This window comes from Microtus pennsylvanicus, chromosome 17, assembly GCF_037038515.1.
Source record: "Microtus pennsylvanicus isolate mMicPen1 chromosome 17, mMicPen1.hap1, whole genome shotgun sequence".
NCBI lineage: Eukaryota > Metazoa > Chordata > Mammalia > Rodentia > Cricetidae > Microtus > Microtus pennsylvanicus.
In genome coordinates, this window is record NC_134595.1 from 10244555 (window position 1) to 10261156 (window position 16602).

General features: G+C 38.8%; 1 protein-coding gene across 8 annotated transcripts in view; it reads right to left on the reverse strand.

The window, feature by feature from the left end:
- Ikzf2 (IKAROS family zinc finger 2) overlaps nucleotides 1-16602 on the reverse strand; it is a 143756-nt gene that overhangs the window by 46539 nt on the left and 80615 nt on the right. The window lies entirely within an intron of this gene.

Consider the following 16602-nt stretch of genomic DNA (forward strand, 5'->3'; position numbering starts at 1 on the left):
TGCAAGTTAAAAGGAATTTAAGACATTGGTTAGGTGCTGCCACCTCCGTTTCTCTCCTGCCCGCTGTCACTCTATGGAATGAACGGGAAGGATATACTAAGTCATCCCCTGCTCTTCCTGTGAGCCAGGCTTTGGTGAGAGGGAACACAGCTCTGGAGCCCTCTGGGTGAGCAAGGGACCCCTCACTTAAGCAAACACTTATTATTTCACTCAGCTTTGCTGCGTTGACTCATTCTTGCCATTAGCGAGCCCCTGTATTTCTTTTAAAGTTCGTCACTAAAGTTAATGAGAACGAAGAGCACGTGTGGAAAACTCAAGTTAAGTATTGCTTAACCCACTAAGCCACGCCTCCTCCTGGTTTAACAATCCTGTTCAGGTCACATTGTCTGCTTCACATCAGCGTACGTGTGTCGACCTGCTTCTGCACACAGCAAGAGAAACAACTCGAGCTCTTAATCCCACAGATGTCTGCCACACAGGGAAGGCACATCGTCGAGGCCAATGTCCCCAAGTCAGACTAAACACAAACATTCAGTTGAGAGCTGTGTCAATGTGAGGGAAGGCGCATAAACCTTGCCATCTTAAACTACCCGGCTTTTGTTTCGTACGTGCAGCAAAAAGAGGCCTCTATGGAACATACTAGACTACAAACCAGCGTGCTCGAACACTGAGGTCTGCAAACCAAGGAGCAGCGAGTGACAGGAACGGCAGGACACGCATGTGCACACTTGCGACCGTTAAGAAGTGTAAGGCCTTCTGTCTGCTGGTTTTGGATCATCCTCCAGAAAAGTTGCGCACAGCCCTTGATCTAAATGGCTCACTCCTTTGACAAAGTAGAGGCAGGCTTTAAATTAGCATCAGGTTTTTGTTCCACGATCTTCAAAGTTTCTCAGAACTCAAGAATCCATACTGAATCTATTTGATATCACAAGTAAGTTGGTTACTATCTGGATAGAGGAAATGAGTTCGGAGAGGCAAGCACGCTCTTTTTACTGTAGCTGTTTGCCTGGCGAAGTTATGAACCCTGGATTCATGGCTCGTGCTTATCAGGACTGGGTGCCATCACAATGACTTTCTCTGTCCTTCTCTGCAGAACTCTCTTCTCTAATCAGAGGCAGTGAACTGCATACTGCCGTCGGCATAATCCTAAACTAATTACTTAACCTATGAATCTTACATCGTGCGCTTGAAAAGGGAAAAAAACTCAAATTGCTGACTAAGGTTCAGACAGAACCATTTGGGGAGAGTGGAGAGACTTACATTCTCAAGTTGTTAGGCATCTTAAAGAGCTTAGCATTTTCCCTGTCATCCATAAAATGGAGATGACAATGTCCCCACTCTGTAGGGTTGCTCTGAGCTTTAAATGAGAAAACTCATTTAATGAGTCAGCGTGCTTCTCTTTCTCTTCAGGCAATATGGTGCTATGATTACTTTGTAGGACCTTGGAGAAGATTAATTAATTTAAACCATGTAAACTGTTCTGTAGTCCACAAAGGGAAAACCATTCATATGGAATCTATTAACTTAGAAAGTGATATGATCCTATTGGTTTTTGAAACTAGAAGAGACAATATTCTACTCAACACTATGTCCCCCAGCATGCCCACAGGCCTTGTGATATACAAGAGATGTTCACGCAGTATTAACTCATGAGTTTTACTAAAATCACTCTGTGTTCCATTTCTCCAACCCTGTTTTAAATGTTATAGACTTCATGCCATTGTGAAGAAAGACAAAACAATATGAAGGATCCAATGTGAAAATTAAGTCATTTTTAGCAAATGTGCAGAATCTCCTAGCCTGTCTCTAAAGAAATCATGATCATATGCTCGCATTTAGAAGTCTATCTGAAAACATTGAAAATGAAAAATAAATTTCATATCTAGACTATCAGCAGAGATTCATGATCGTCCCTTCTTTGTTGTTATTAAATATATAGATATTCACATAGAATGATCAGTGTGAAGTCTTGTATTTTTACCTGTGTTTAAAATTATGAGTGAAGTTCATTGTTATAAATTTAAATGGTCTTTCTGAAAATGTTTATTAACATTATTTGTCCATTTTCCTATCAGGTTGTGAAGCTTTTCTCACTGAGTTTAAATGTTCTTTATTCTGAAAACCAAAATCAAAAATTTTCTAGTATCTAAACTGTTTTTAGGACTGATGTAACACCACAAGCAGAATACTTCACAACAACAATACAAGACAGTATGCATCCAACAGGGTGCATGTTGGAAATACTATATAGAGTTATGTCTGTTTGGACCTCAGATCTCTTGCCAAGATACCTATGTATATCAAACATTCCAAGTCTGACAAAAAATACACTCTGTTAGGAACTCTGATGCCCAAATGTCTGCAAGACTTGTTCCCGGTTACCCAGGATCTTAGTCCTATACTGCTGGTGTATTTGCAAATATCCTGACTTTCCATTTTATTCATGAAATAGTTACTGTTTGGTAAGGCATGTTTAACCAGCATAAAATTTGCCAGAGATTCTCTGCAGAACTCAAGAAATATATTCCTGCATGTGCAGATTTTTAGCATAAAAGTATAGACCTCTTAAATATTAAAATAGGACAGAATTATAAAAAATATGGTTTGATTTTAAACAACAGAGTATTTTTTCTTAGTGAGAAGACATTTAAATGAGGATATCCAAACCCAACAAGGGACATGGATAAAATGTCATTTAAAAACAAAACAAAACAAAACCAAAAACCTCTGTCAGGCCAGGCAATGATGGCACATGTCTTTAATCCCAGCACTCAGGGAGGCTGAGGCAGGTGGATATCTTTGAGTTTGAGGCCAGCCTGATCTACAGAGAGATTTCCAGGACAGGTAAGGCTGTTACACATAGAGAACCTGTCTTGATAAACAAAACAAAGCAAAATAATCAAAGAAAACCACTGTCAGATTAAAATATACTCATCAGGGTCTGCTCTCCCAAGAGAGTATACTGGATGCAAACACTGGAGAAAGGTTTTTTTTTGCTGTAACTGAGACAAAAAAAAAAAAAACCCTGATAAAGTTACAATATGGGTTTTTTATACCAGTGCTTAAGAAATCATATTTGTCACCTGTAAATTTGTGTCCCATTGTTGTCCTTAGACAGTAAATTAGTAAAACGCAACACATTTCAATATACATAGCATTCACTAATTTCACCGAAAATGGAAGCCCATTCACAACACAACCACCAAAATATTCCCATCATAACTCATTTCTGACATCTGTGTCTAAAGGTAATCTTAAATTCTATATTAAAAAGCAAGAAATTAAATAAAACAGTCTTTAAATCCTAACTATTAAACAGAAGCCATTTCTAGCTCTAAAAAAACTATGGCATGATTTATTTTCAATATAAGATGTTTCTAATTATAACAGAGCAATAATGTTTTAAATATTTAATGATAAAATTTAAGTGTTAGGGGAAAAAGTAAAAGTTCAAATTTCCATAATAAGAAAGAGTTGACTATCACTATTTAAAGCATAAAGAGCCTAATACTACTATCAATCACTAAATATAATATTATTAAATTTTGAAATTGGAATTTTAACCTTCACTGTATGAACTTATTCTGACAATGTGGTCTAGAAATATGTTCTCATAAACAGGATAATTTCACTCTACATAAGTCTGAAGCCAATTTGATTTTATGTAAGTCTAATGTGTTCTTCCACATTGTGTAATTCAAAGCTATAACGAAGCTCGTTTGGAAAAACTGACTTCTCAGTCAAACGATCTTATATTATAAGCTTCTCCAGTAAGAGTATTGGGGTATCTATCCTCAGAAGCTGCACCTTACTGGGCTACCTCCACTCAGAAGCTTCACAATACTGGGCTACCTACACAAAAAAGTTTCAAAAATCATCATTGTGTCTAGAGGTATTACAAGTAGAGAGACATACTATAATTGCCTTTCATTCCTTAGTGAGACATTAAGGGGTACACTGAATTTAAGTTTATATACATGTAAATAGATACATATTATTATCTCTCTCTCTCACACACACATACAGACATGCACACATGGTAGCATCTATAAACAAATAGTAAAATAACATTAGTAAGTCTCACAGCCATTAAGAAATTAATTCAGTTTGATGTATGTAACAATGCAATTTTGCTTTGAAACTATGATAAAATAAAGGTAGATCATGTGACAAGCATAAGTAGAAAGTAAAATGTGAGGTAATGTACCCACACATGAATGGAACACTCGCATCAACCGTCAAATGTGCAGTAATGTACCCACACATGAATGGAACACTCGCATGACCCATCAAATGTGAGGTAATGTACCCACACATGAATGGAGCACTCGCATGAACCATCAAATGTGTGCTAATGTACCCACACATGAATGGAACACTCGCATGAACCATCAAATGTGAGGTAATGTACCCACACATGAATGGAACACTCGCATGAACCATCAAATGTGAGGTAATGTACCCACACATGAATGTAACACTCGCATGAACCATCAAATGTGAGGTAATGTACCCACACATGAATGGAACACTCGCATGAACCATCAAATGTGAGGTAATGTACCCACACATGAATGGAACACTCGCATGAACCATCAAATGTGAGGTAATGTACCCACACATGAATGGAACACTCGCATGAACCATCAAATGTGAGGTAATGTACCCACACATGAATGTAACACTCGCATGAACCATCAAATGTGCGCTAATGTACCCACACATGAATGTAACACTCGCATGAACCATCAAATGTGAGGTAATGTATCCACACATGAATGTAACACTCGCATGAACCATCAAATGTGCGGTAATGTACCCACACGTGAATGTGACACTCGCATGAACCATCAAATGTGCGGTAATGTACCCACACGTGAATGTGACACTCGCATGAACCATCAAATGTGCGGTAATGTACCCACACGTGAATGTGACACTCGCATGAACCGTCTCCCTCACAGAGCAGGAGACAAACACAGACTTTTCTTTAGAAGTTGGTTTTTTTGTTTAGTTTTTGAGGAAGATCTTAAATTTGGGTGAATAGGGAAGGGGAGAGGAAGGAATTGGGGGAAGGGGAAAAAACACGATAAAAATATAAATATTTTTAATTGAAATACTTTAAATATAAAACTGTTTTAAGTAATAAAAATATACTATGAAAAAGAAGAAGAAGAAGAAGAAGAAGAAGAAGAAGAAGAAGAAGAAGAAGAAGAAGAAGAAGAAGAAGAAGAAGAAGAAGAAGAAGAAAGGTCACAGACCAGGAGGAGTCTAACCCCAGCCAAGTGCTTGAGGAACATATTCAGAGACTTAGCTTAGGTCCCTAGCATGACCTTCTCAACAAGAAAGGGAAAAACATATTAAAATACCTGTTGCTGCTGCTGCTTCCACTGTGTTTAACCCTTATTGGAGGTTGGTGATTAAAAATAAAATAAAACTCATTTGCTTCATAAGAAACTTGCATTAGCAAGGCAGTATATTCATAAAAAGAAGTCAAGAAGGAGCTTGTGCCTAAGAACAGTAAAAATTCCACTAATATAATTTACTCACACAACGAATTTACTGATGAAATACTACAAAGGTTAAGGAGAATTTCCTTTGGACATTTTGGATAAATTGGATATTTTATTATATATCCATAACTCAAATTTCAACCAAGCACCCATTTCTGCAAGATGGGAGACTCTGCAACCTCTGGTAATTGGTTCCTTCAAGAAATATGAAATAATTAATTTTTTAAACGAGTAAATTTTTATATGCATGATGGAATATATAAAGCTAATTTTGAATTGTCAGAATTAAGAGGATAAACTTTACTTTCCATAAGAGGAAATTTGGTTTTGAAAAATAATATCACTAAATTTTAGTTCAAAAGCTGTAGAAATACAATAGCAACCAAAACAGGAAGTGTAATTATCAAAATATTATGATCATATAAACTTTATACAAATTAAAACTTTATTACTAGTGTGACTGGATTCTACTAACACACACGCAGATTAGTTAAGCTTTCTGGATGGATAACAATACATGGGGCTTGTGATTTGTTTCATTCACTTGCAATCATGTATAGATTAATCTTGCAGAACATAGGATAAGTTTTCCAGATTGTTTTCTGTCTAATGGTTGTGTGTGAATGTCAGAGAACAACTCTGAGCTTAGTATCAGACACCTTTTCAAACAGGTTCTGCTTTTTTCTGAGACAGGGTCTCTAAGTCGCCTGGAGACATACCAAATACACTGGCTAGCTGACCAGCAAGTCTCAGGGATCCACCTATATTTGCTTCTTATCCTTGGGATTACATCCCAGGATACCACATCTGGTTTTTGACATAAGTTCTGTACATTGAACTCAGGTTCTCATTCTTATATGACAAGCTCATTACTACCTCCCCAGCACTAAATTTAACACAAAACAATTCAGTGGAAGCAAATACTAAGGGAGTTCAAGTAATGTTGGCTTCATATGAAGAAGAAAAGGAGACTAGAATGTCATTCTTCCCAAATTAAAGCAGTTATCATGTGTGAATCTATTTTTAGATACTCGGTTTCTGCTGTGTAAGAATTCAACTGGGCACTTAAGGGATTTTAAAACTCAGAAACAATTTCTCTCAGTTACATGAAATGGTGTTAAACACACTAATTGATTCAAAACTTCTATCTAATCATCTGCTGAAGCTGAATCTATACCAATGTAACTTTCTTTTAAACATTAGAAAAAGACACACTAAACTTGATTAAATCTATGTTACTATTAAATCCAACAGCTGGTTCAATAAAGTGTTAGTGAACCAAAATAACTTCAAAATTATGAAAATCACAATTATTTACCAAACCTACCAATAGGCCAAAGGAAACAGAAATGATCATATCCAGAGTTATCTTAACGTCTATGCGATCATTTTTAACTATTCAGTAATTTCAAAGGATATGAAAACTTCAATCCTGTTGAGTGTGAGTAAGTGATGGATAAATCTTGCGAAGCAGCTTCCTCACAAATCTTTCAAGTATTTGTTTTATGAAAGGTTGGACAAGTCCAGACACTGGTGTCACCAACAGCAGCTGAGCAGTTTGTGGGCAGCACTCTGAGACTGTTCTTCACAACACCCGAAAATGTTCCCCACGTGTGTGTGTGTGTGTGTGTGTGTGTGTGTATACACACATGCATGTCTGTGCGTTTGTGTGGGGGCTTCCAACCTGAGTGCACTCTTCGGTTGCTTTCTACCTTAATTTTGAGGCAGGGTCTCTCACCGAGTCTGAAGTTCACCCTTTGGCTCTGCTGGCTGGCTCGCTAAAGAGCTCCATTAATCCACCTGTTTTCATGCCCCCCACCCCACTCCAGCACTGGGGTTGCAGATATGTGTCCCTAGCCCTGACTTCTGCTGGAGATCCACATGTGGGTCCTTAGGACAATGCGTCAGGCACTAAAGAAGCCTTCTCCATCCAAATAAGTACAACACTAAGGCCAAATCTGTTGTTACCATTTTCAGGAAAGTGTTCAGGCCGCAAAGTTTGCTTTTAGCAAAACTCATGTTAGCCTGACACTTGATTTCATTAATGTATAAGCTTTAATTTTACAATGCTTAACATTACAGTCACCAAAGGAAATATAGTGTAAATTCAGAGATGCAACAGGGCTATCCTTACATGATCTCAAACACTCTAGCCACTTACCAAATATTTTGCTAAACTGTTGCTGCTGATTTAGGCATTTGACTCTACTTCTTAAGTTACTAACAATTTATAAAAATTAATCACATCTGAGAAACTTATAGAGGTAAGTTTCAAGCACAAAACACCATCAATATCACTGTAGGACAAGATAGAGTTACCAGGCTACTAAGAGGTTTAATAGTAATAACCACTAAGGTATATTTTCAGCTTCACATTATAGATGAAGATACGGGTGAAATGTCATGTTTGAGTTGCACAGCTATTCAGAATCGGCTAACGCTGGGACCCAGCACTCACTGAGTACTGAACTCTTGCGATATTGCAGGACAGTGACTTGTAATTAGTGAATAGCAAAAGAAATGCCAATTCCTTAGGAAATGGTGACTAAGCACAGTGCGTACATATATAATTCCACGTCTAATATGGGGGATTACTTTGCCAGTTTGGAGTAAAGAAAAAAATGTGTGAGAGTCTGTTTGAAAAAAAAAGAGCCGCTCGTACTGCCAAATTTTCTGAGCATGGATTTCATCTCATGTAAGAGCAACTGACTTTGAACTGGTATTTGGCAATCATGTGTTTAACATAACTATGGGAGGCTTACAAAACAAATTACATTGAGAAATAATTTTAATAAGAGGAGAACAAAATTCTTAACCTAACTTGTGTACGAAGGAAAATCATTACTATACAATCCAGTCCAGTGGGCAAGCTCCCAAAGAGAAGCACAGCACAGGATCACCAGAGGCCACTAAGGATATGGAACCAGGTCAGAAGGCAGCAAGGAATGGAGCGGGGGTGTCTAGTATGGAGCAGTTCCAACAGAGGGAAGATCCAGTCCCTGGATCTTTGGCAGCTCAGCATAGTCTCTGAAGTGACAAGAAAGGCAATGCTGTCCATACTCTGGGTTCAACCCTGCTTGGGGGAGTCATACACATGAAGACCAAGGCCAGAAGGTCCCCCAAAGGTCTGCAGCAGGCAAAGATTCCACACACGGCCCGTGCAATGTAGCCGGTCAACGATAAATGAGAGCCCACGAAACCTATCAAGTAGTGACCAAGAGAAAGCCCATGATTAAGGGACAGTAACCTGGAGAGCTGCCATGCAAATCTTAGTACTTCTAAGTCTCTTTTCGTTTTCCACAGCCTTCATGCCTGGCTTCTGGTTCTACGGAGAGAACACTCTGTGCAGCCATACAGAACATCTACATTAAAAGGAGAAAAACCCTCACAAAACTACATATGAAGTAGTGGAAAGGTAGATTGGAATACTGTCTAAATTACTAGTGTGTGAATGCCATGTCACCTACCAGTCAGTTCCCCCAGTTTCTGCTGTATGTATACAACGGGATAATATTCTCTACATAAAACCACAAGACTGTGCCACATGGTCAATTAGAGCAATCAAAGATTCTGAGCATGAGCTAGATCCTGGAGCTTAAGGCCACAGGACCCTAGGAAACCTGTCTCGACTTTCTTGTGCAATAACTATCAAGATATTACATTCTGAGTATTAGGCATAATAGTATATATAACACAGAAAGATATGTTACCTATTAAAAATTTTAAACAAATCCATTTCATAAGTGTATACCACCAAATAAGATGAATATTTGGCATATCATTACTAAAGGTAAGAAGGTCCCGTGGTGACACTTATGACAATACTTATATACATATAACATACAAGTATCCCACTCTACACATGTAATAGGGAATAGGGAGATTTGGTAGGTGACTTAACATTCATACAATACTTATAAGTCAGTATGCACTAAAGAACATAAATAATAAGCCAACAGCTAACATAATGCCAAACCGAAAAAAGAAGGCTCGTTCTCAAAGATCTTGAATAAACCCCAAATGTCCACTTCCACCTCATTATCCAACTCAATACGAGAAGTGATAGCTAGAGCAATCCAGCAACAGAAAGAAATAAAGATTATCATCTGGAAAGGAGGAAGCCAAGTTGTTAGCACTACAGATGACATGGTAATTTATAGACAGAAAAATCATAAGACTTCATAAAAAATCTATTAGAAAATAAGTATGGCAAAGACGCAGAATACAAAATCAGCATACAAAAATCAATAGCATTGCAATACAGTAGGATCCAATTATGGGAAACAGAAATCAAGACAAGAATCCCATTCATAATTGGTACACAAATTGCCTATGAATAAACTTAACAAAAAGGAAAAGAATTTCTATGGCAAAAATTATAAATCATCAGTTAAAGAAATTGTAGATCATGCACGCACAGATTGAGAAGAAGGCATGTGTTCACGGATGAGAAGAGTGGACACTATTAAAATGTTCACCCTGCCCTAAGCTAACCACAGGTTCAACATAACCCCTATGGAAAGCCAATGACATCCCTCACAGACCAGTTTAGGCTCTTTTTGTCATTTACAAAGGGAAGGAAGTGTTCTCTGCAAGTTTTAGCAAATATTGAGTCAAATTAAAAGTCTATATGTGGTCCCAAGATGCAAGGTTGTTCAATCAGAAATGTGTAGCCAATAAAGCACTGTGACTAGTGAGAAAGAAAAACAATAGTGATTAAAATTTACCAAGCAATTTTTATAAACATATCTGTGACAAATACAGATTTTTTTCAAAGTAACAGCATCATATTTATTAACTATGAACATACCTTATTTCCTAATCTTAATGAATGAACACTTTTTATAAAATAGAATATATATGTACATATAGCTGATATCAGTGGTATCATGTGCTAATTTTCTGGAACAGAAATAAAGAACCTACACCATTGACAAAAGTTTTGAAATAAATAAATAAGTAAACAAACAAGCAAAGAAATAAACAAACAATATTGCTACAAATGAATTTAGCCAAAGAGGCAAAAGATCTCCTCAAAGAAAATAAGAAATTAGAGCTGGCGAAAAGGCTCAAGGGAGAAAAGGTGCTTGCCACCAGGCCTGTGTACACGAGTCTGATTCCTGGACCTGGCAAGTCAGGCCGTGATCTCACCCATGCCAATGGCATGCATGTTTGTGTATAAAAACTTGCTCACGTTCAACAGATGATAAATAAATACTGTTTTAAAAAAAACTGAAGAAGTCACAAAAACAAAGTCACAAAGGCACATTCTTGGTGCCTCCAAGAATGTGGTTAGCAGGCACCTGAAGCAGGAGGGAGAGAAAGATAAGAAGTGTCTGCCAATGGGTGCAATGTTATGGATCGATAGGAACAGGAAGTTGTGGTATATTCGTGTGGGGGGGAGTAATTATAGGTATGATAGGACACCACATACTTCAGGAAGGCTGAAGACAGTACTTTGAATGTTTACACAGTGAAGAAATTATAAATTCAAGGGAGATAGAAGATTCTAGTTCTCAAACTGCCAGAGGAAACGGTAAAAGGAGCTACACATGAAGCCTTCCATTGTCACACTCGAAAATGCACTGCAAAGTTCTGGTGCTCAAACAGCATGGCAAAGCATTAGAAAATGGTATGAAACAATGAAACAAAACAGAGAGTCAGGTGTTGACCCTTCTTCCTATATATACACCTGGCTCTCAACAAGAGCAAGCGTGGGAAAAGGCAGTCCTGATCACAAGCCTTGCTGGGACAGTTGCACATCCGTGTGCAGAATAATCAAACTACAACCCTGCCTCATACCGGTTATAAGAATGAATCAAAATTAACCTAAAATATTAAAAAGTGAAATTCAAGACTTGCCAATATGAAAGGCCTAGGAGAAAAATCCAAGGGAAATGCTTTAGGGAATTAAACGCAGCAAGGAGTTTGCAGGGTAAGACCTCAAAGTCAAGGGAAATAAAACCAAAAAATAGGCAAGTGTGGGTTTACCAAACTGCAAAGCTTCTGCATTACCAATTGAAGACATCACTACAGAGACAAGTTTGTAAACTATACGTCTGACATGGAGTTAGGGGCTGGGGAGATGCTCAGTTTGTGAAGGGTTTGCTGTGTAAGCATGAGGACCTGAGTTAGCACCCAGCACCTGGGGAAACATTGAATGTGTCCATGCATGCCTGCAATCCCAGGTTTGCCAAGTTCTAGGTCCAATGAGAGGCCTCTAAAATAGTCCTCAAAAATAATAATAAAGTGGAAAACAGCTGAGGGAGACACCTGATAGTCACCGTCATGCCTTCTGTATACACACACCAAATGTACACAAAGAATCAAACATTTAACACGTAGAAGACATGTTAATGTCCAACAGCTGTCCATGAAAAACGTCCACCACCATTAATCATCAGGGACGTGCAATTCAGAAACACATGAAATATCACCTGTGTAGTAAGAATGCTTGTTATCAAAAAGACAAGAGATAACGAGTGGGAAGCAAGTGGATTAGAGACCCTAGATGCTACTCAAATTAGGATAGACTTTGGGCTAAAAGTGTGGCAGTTCTTCAAAATCTTAAAAATATGTTAGTGTATGAACTGCCAATCTTAATACTCAGATAATCCAAGGAAATGGATTCATCTGCTAAAGAAACAACTACACACCCATGTTCGCTGCAACACTAGTAACAATAGCCAAGATATGGAATAAATCTATATGCCAATCAACTGATGAATAGGTTAAGGAAAGACAGAAGATTCATCATAGATTATTAGTCATCTATAAAAGAAAGAAATGAAATCCTGTCCCTTATGGGATGGAAGCAACTAGGGATGATTATATTAAGTGAAAAAAGCCAGTCGCAGAAAGGCAAATGCTGCATGCTGTTATTCATACATGGAATCTAACACACCCGACCTCCAAGAATGTGGTTAGCAGGCACCTGAAGCAGGAGGGAGAGAAAGATAAGAAGTGTCTGCCGATGGGTGCAATGTTATGGATCGATAGGAACAGGAAGTTGTGGTGTATTCGTGTGGGGGGAGTAATTATAGGTATGATAGGACACCACATACTTCAGAAAGGCTGAAGACAGTACTTTGAATGTTTACACAGTGAAGAAATTATAAATTCAAAGGAGATAGAAGATTCTAGCTGAACTTAAATATCACTCCATGTATGAGTATAGGAAACATTCATTACATTGTCCTACAGATATGTACCAGACTCAGTGGCATTGCAGGGCAATATCTGACATGCTCTCAGCTGAAATTTATGTATGTATGTATATATATATATACCTGCATCCCACTTTATATGTGAGTGGCTGTGTGCTATAGAACACAGAGAATCAGAACTCCCTGAGTGTTCTGAACTACTACAAAAGGCCAGTGCAAAACATCAGGCACAAAGACCGAGAAATGCACCATCAGTGGAAAAGAACAAGAAACTTCTGAATTGGGGCCACTTTAAAGGTGTTTTGATTACTCATGAGTTGTTTGTCTCCTTCTGCAAACACCCATTTAGCCGGCATTCCGAGCTGGCAAGTGAAGTACATGGAACACTGAAGTAACGATATAGTTCTATGTCTGAAGGGAAGCAGTCCTCATGCAGTTGAAGTTCAGCTGGTAAGGGTAAGTTAGCATGCTTACCAAATGTAAGAGAGTACTTGATTCCACGAGTAATGCTTCATAGTAGAGTAAAATCTATCTTTTGAAAACTTGTCATTTAGCACTGAAGCTTTGATCCTGGTCACCTGTAATTGCACAGGCTACCTTCTCAGAGGCCAAAACTCCTTACCTGAGAAATGGATGAAGTTAGTATGCCATACTTCTCCACTGAAGAATAGGATTGTTGAGCATCCCTCTAATGTGTGGAATTTATATTTCCAGAATATACCAGAGTATTTAAATTTTCATTATAAATAACAAGTTACAAAATTAGTAATTATAATGATCCTTTGGTATGACAATATGAATTTATCTACAAAAATACGTTCTTAGGTATAGTGTTTGGAGAAAGAATCAACTTTCAGTTTATATATTTAAAACTTGTGGCTTAAACACAGTATTCTTAATTTCTTGTCTTACTGTGTTTCTGAAGGTCACGCTGAGAACAAATGAAAGGCAGGCGCATGTGTGTATACGTATGGCATATACAGAGGGAACCTGGCTGGCACGGGTGTAGGGTGTTCTTTATTAAGCAATAAATGTTTGTGGCTTAAGCAGATGAGACTGCAGTGTGATTAGAATGTCACCCTCCTGTGTTTGTTTCAGTGGAATATTGGATGGCATCCAGAAAGGGAGAGGGGAGAAGCTAAGCAAACAGAACAAGCTCAACTTAACAAAAGGGAAAAGTGCCACAACCTTCACTAAAAGCATAGCATTCTCAAATAGTTATGGACACTCTTGAATTTCTCCTTTCTTTTACTCTGTCTCAGTCAGGATGTGAGCCCTGCCATTATGTATGGCTCGAGGCTGTTTGTGAGCTTCCTCCCCATCTGGGACTGAGGCAAATTGCAGGTTTCCAGGGAGGGGAATGCTTTTACAGCAGGGATCACCGCTTTAGCGCTTCGTGTGAACTGTGCCAAGTCCGGTGACACTACCTGCCTGGCTCCCCGTGACAACCTGGGCACTTGGTATTGTATTTTTAGTTACTGAAAACATATAGGGGCATTTCAGAAGTCTGGTATTATTCTTTGCTTAAAAACCATAAACACGTGAACAACCATTAAAAGTCATCTCACTTCTTTTCCATCTACAAAATGAATGTAATTACTTCAGGGCACACACACACACACACACACACACACACACACACCTCAATCTACATTTTTGTTCCTCTCATCTTACAAAGTCCACAGTTCCCTTTCAGGTCCCTAGCAGGCTGCCTTTTCCAAAGGCTGCAGACACTGACTAAAAGCAGCTCTCATTCTGAGGAAGCTGTCAGCAATTACTGCAGTGAACTTTAAATCCTGCCTCTAACGACTGCGGCAGCCCAGAGATAATGACACAACTTCTCATTGCTTTCAAATGTCAAGCTGACCACTCAGAAATTTCGGCGAGGCTTCTCCAGGAAGGCCCCAAATGATGAGACGCTTTATGAGCCTTCTATTTCATCTCCCTTTTCATTACTGCACTGCCTAACACCTTCACAGTGTAGCAACACCTTCTGGGACACGCTGAGACCTAAACAAACCACGGGAACTGCCACCAGAACAAAGAGAACACCATGTGCCCGGCACCAGAAACCTATCTTTCCCCTTGATCAGACACTATCTTTTAAATTATCTTCGTTTTTCTTTCATATTACCCCCTTCCTAAGTAGTTTGAACCTGTTGCATGCCTTTACCCAATGGCAAGGTAGCTTTCCTTTCATTGAACAGTAGAATTTTAAAATACATACTTGCATATATCTATTAGCACACACCACACACACCACCACCACCATCACCACTAGCAAAAACAACTTTTGCTTTTGTTGTTCTTACTGACCTGGAACTTTCTATATAGGCTGGCTTTGGAGTTCTGGGATTAAAAGTTTGTTCCACCATGCCAGAGCAATAGATGATTACTTTCATTCATTCAGTATTAGATTTATTATCAAATGTTTGGCTCAACTTTTATAACCAGAGGGGGACAAAAACCTCTCCAAACTTTGAATTAACTTTTTAAAAAATTTATTCATTTATTTTTAAGTTTTTATGTACATGAGTATTTCTCTCTCTCTCTCTCTGTCTCTCTCTCTCTCTCTGTCTCTCTCTCTCTCTCTCTCTCTCTCTCTCTCTCTCTCTCTGATGTAGCACATCAGGCCAGGGGTCTATGCAGGCTGAGGGATGATCCTCTAGAGTCAGAGTTAGAGGTGGTGTAGATCCTGAAACCAGGTGTCTGAAAGAGCAGCAAGTGTTCTCAATTGCTGAGCCATTTTTCCAGACAGGAAACTAACTTTCCTAACTTCATGAGGCTTACAGGCCCAGATAAGTTTAGAATTACAAAACTACAATATGAACAGGAATAGAAAAAAATTATAATTTAGTTTTTTAAAAAAAGCAAAAGAAAATAAAAGCCTATCTTTGACTATTTTCGAAATAGTATGAGAATGTGATCAAGCCATCAAGAGATCAGACAGGGGTTAGATGGAACGCTGTAAACCAGTGACAAAGGCCTCGACGATGGAAAACAGCTTCTTTCTCCTTGTATTAAAATTCTTCCTACTGTAAACTGGGTGTTGTTGGGACACAGCTATAATCCCAGCAGTGGGAGACAAAGGCAGGAGGATCAAAGTTCAAGGTTATCTTCTGCTCCCCACCAAATCTTAGGTCAACCTGGGATACAGGAGATCACGCCTCAAGAACAAACAAATTGTTTTTACTATTGTTTACGTCAAATGCACAGAGGATGTGCACGGAGAGGCTGTATCTAGGGCCTCGCAATCCGCACGCATTCAGGATGGTTGACCTTCTTGTCACCCCTTCCCCATAAAATTACAAATTAATAGGCAAGCCTAATGCATATTAACAAAATGTGATCCACTCTCCAGGCACTTGTTAGCGACCCCATGTGAGCAAAACAGGCCCAGGTATAATCTACCTGAAGACAGAGATGCCAAACAAGGAAACTAGCTCCCTGGAAAGGACACAGTCCTGCCCGGAGAGTCAAGGCCTCTGCAGGAAGAATCATCAAGTGCGATAGTAGGAAAATGATTCAGGAAAGTCTCAATGGCATTTCCGGAAACAAAGATTCAGGTCCTTTACGATTAAAACCAGCACCATGGGAGCCATAATGATTCATTCATTGCGAATCCTTTTAGAAAAACATCAGCTTTCAATGGAATGGGTGAGTGAGCAGGATGGGAAAAAACTAATATCCTGCAAAGGCCCTTTCATGTGGGTGGGCTGTACCAACAGGCATGTTTAATGCTTAAGTCCACCTGTCTGGGAGGTACTGACTTTAGTTTGGTAGAAATCAAGGACCAGAACAACATCACAAAGCTACATACCCATGTCTGCGAGCCAGTCAAACACCTGCATAATGTTTTTCATCGGTACAAAGGGAGCCAGCTGATGGGAATTTAACATTCATGAAGCACTGAAAGAACCATT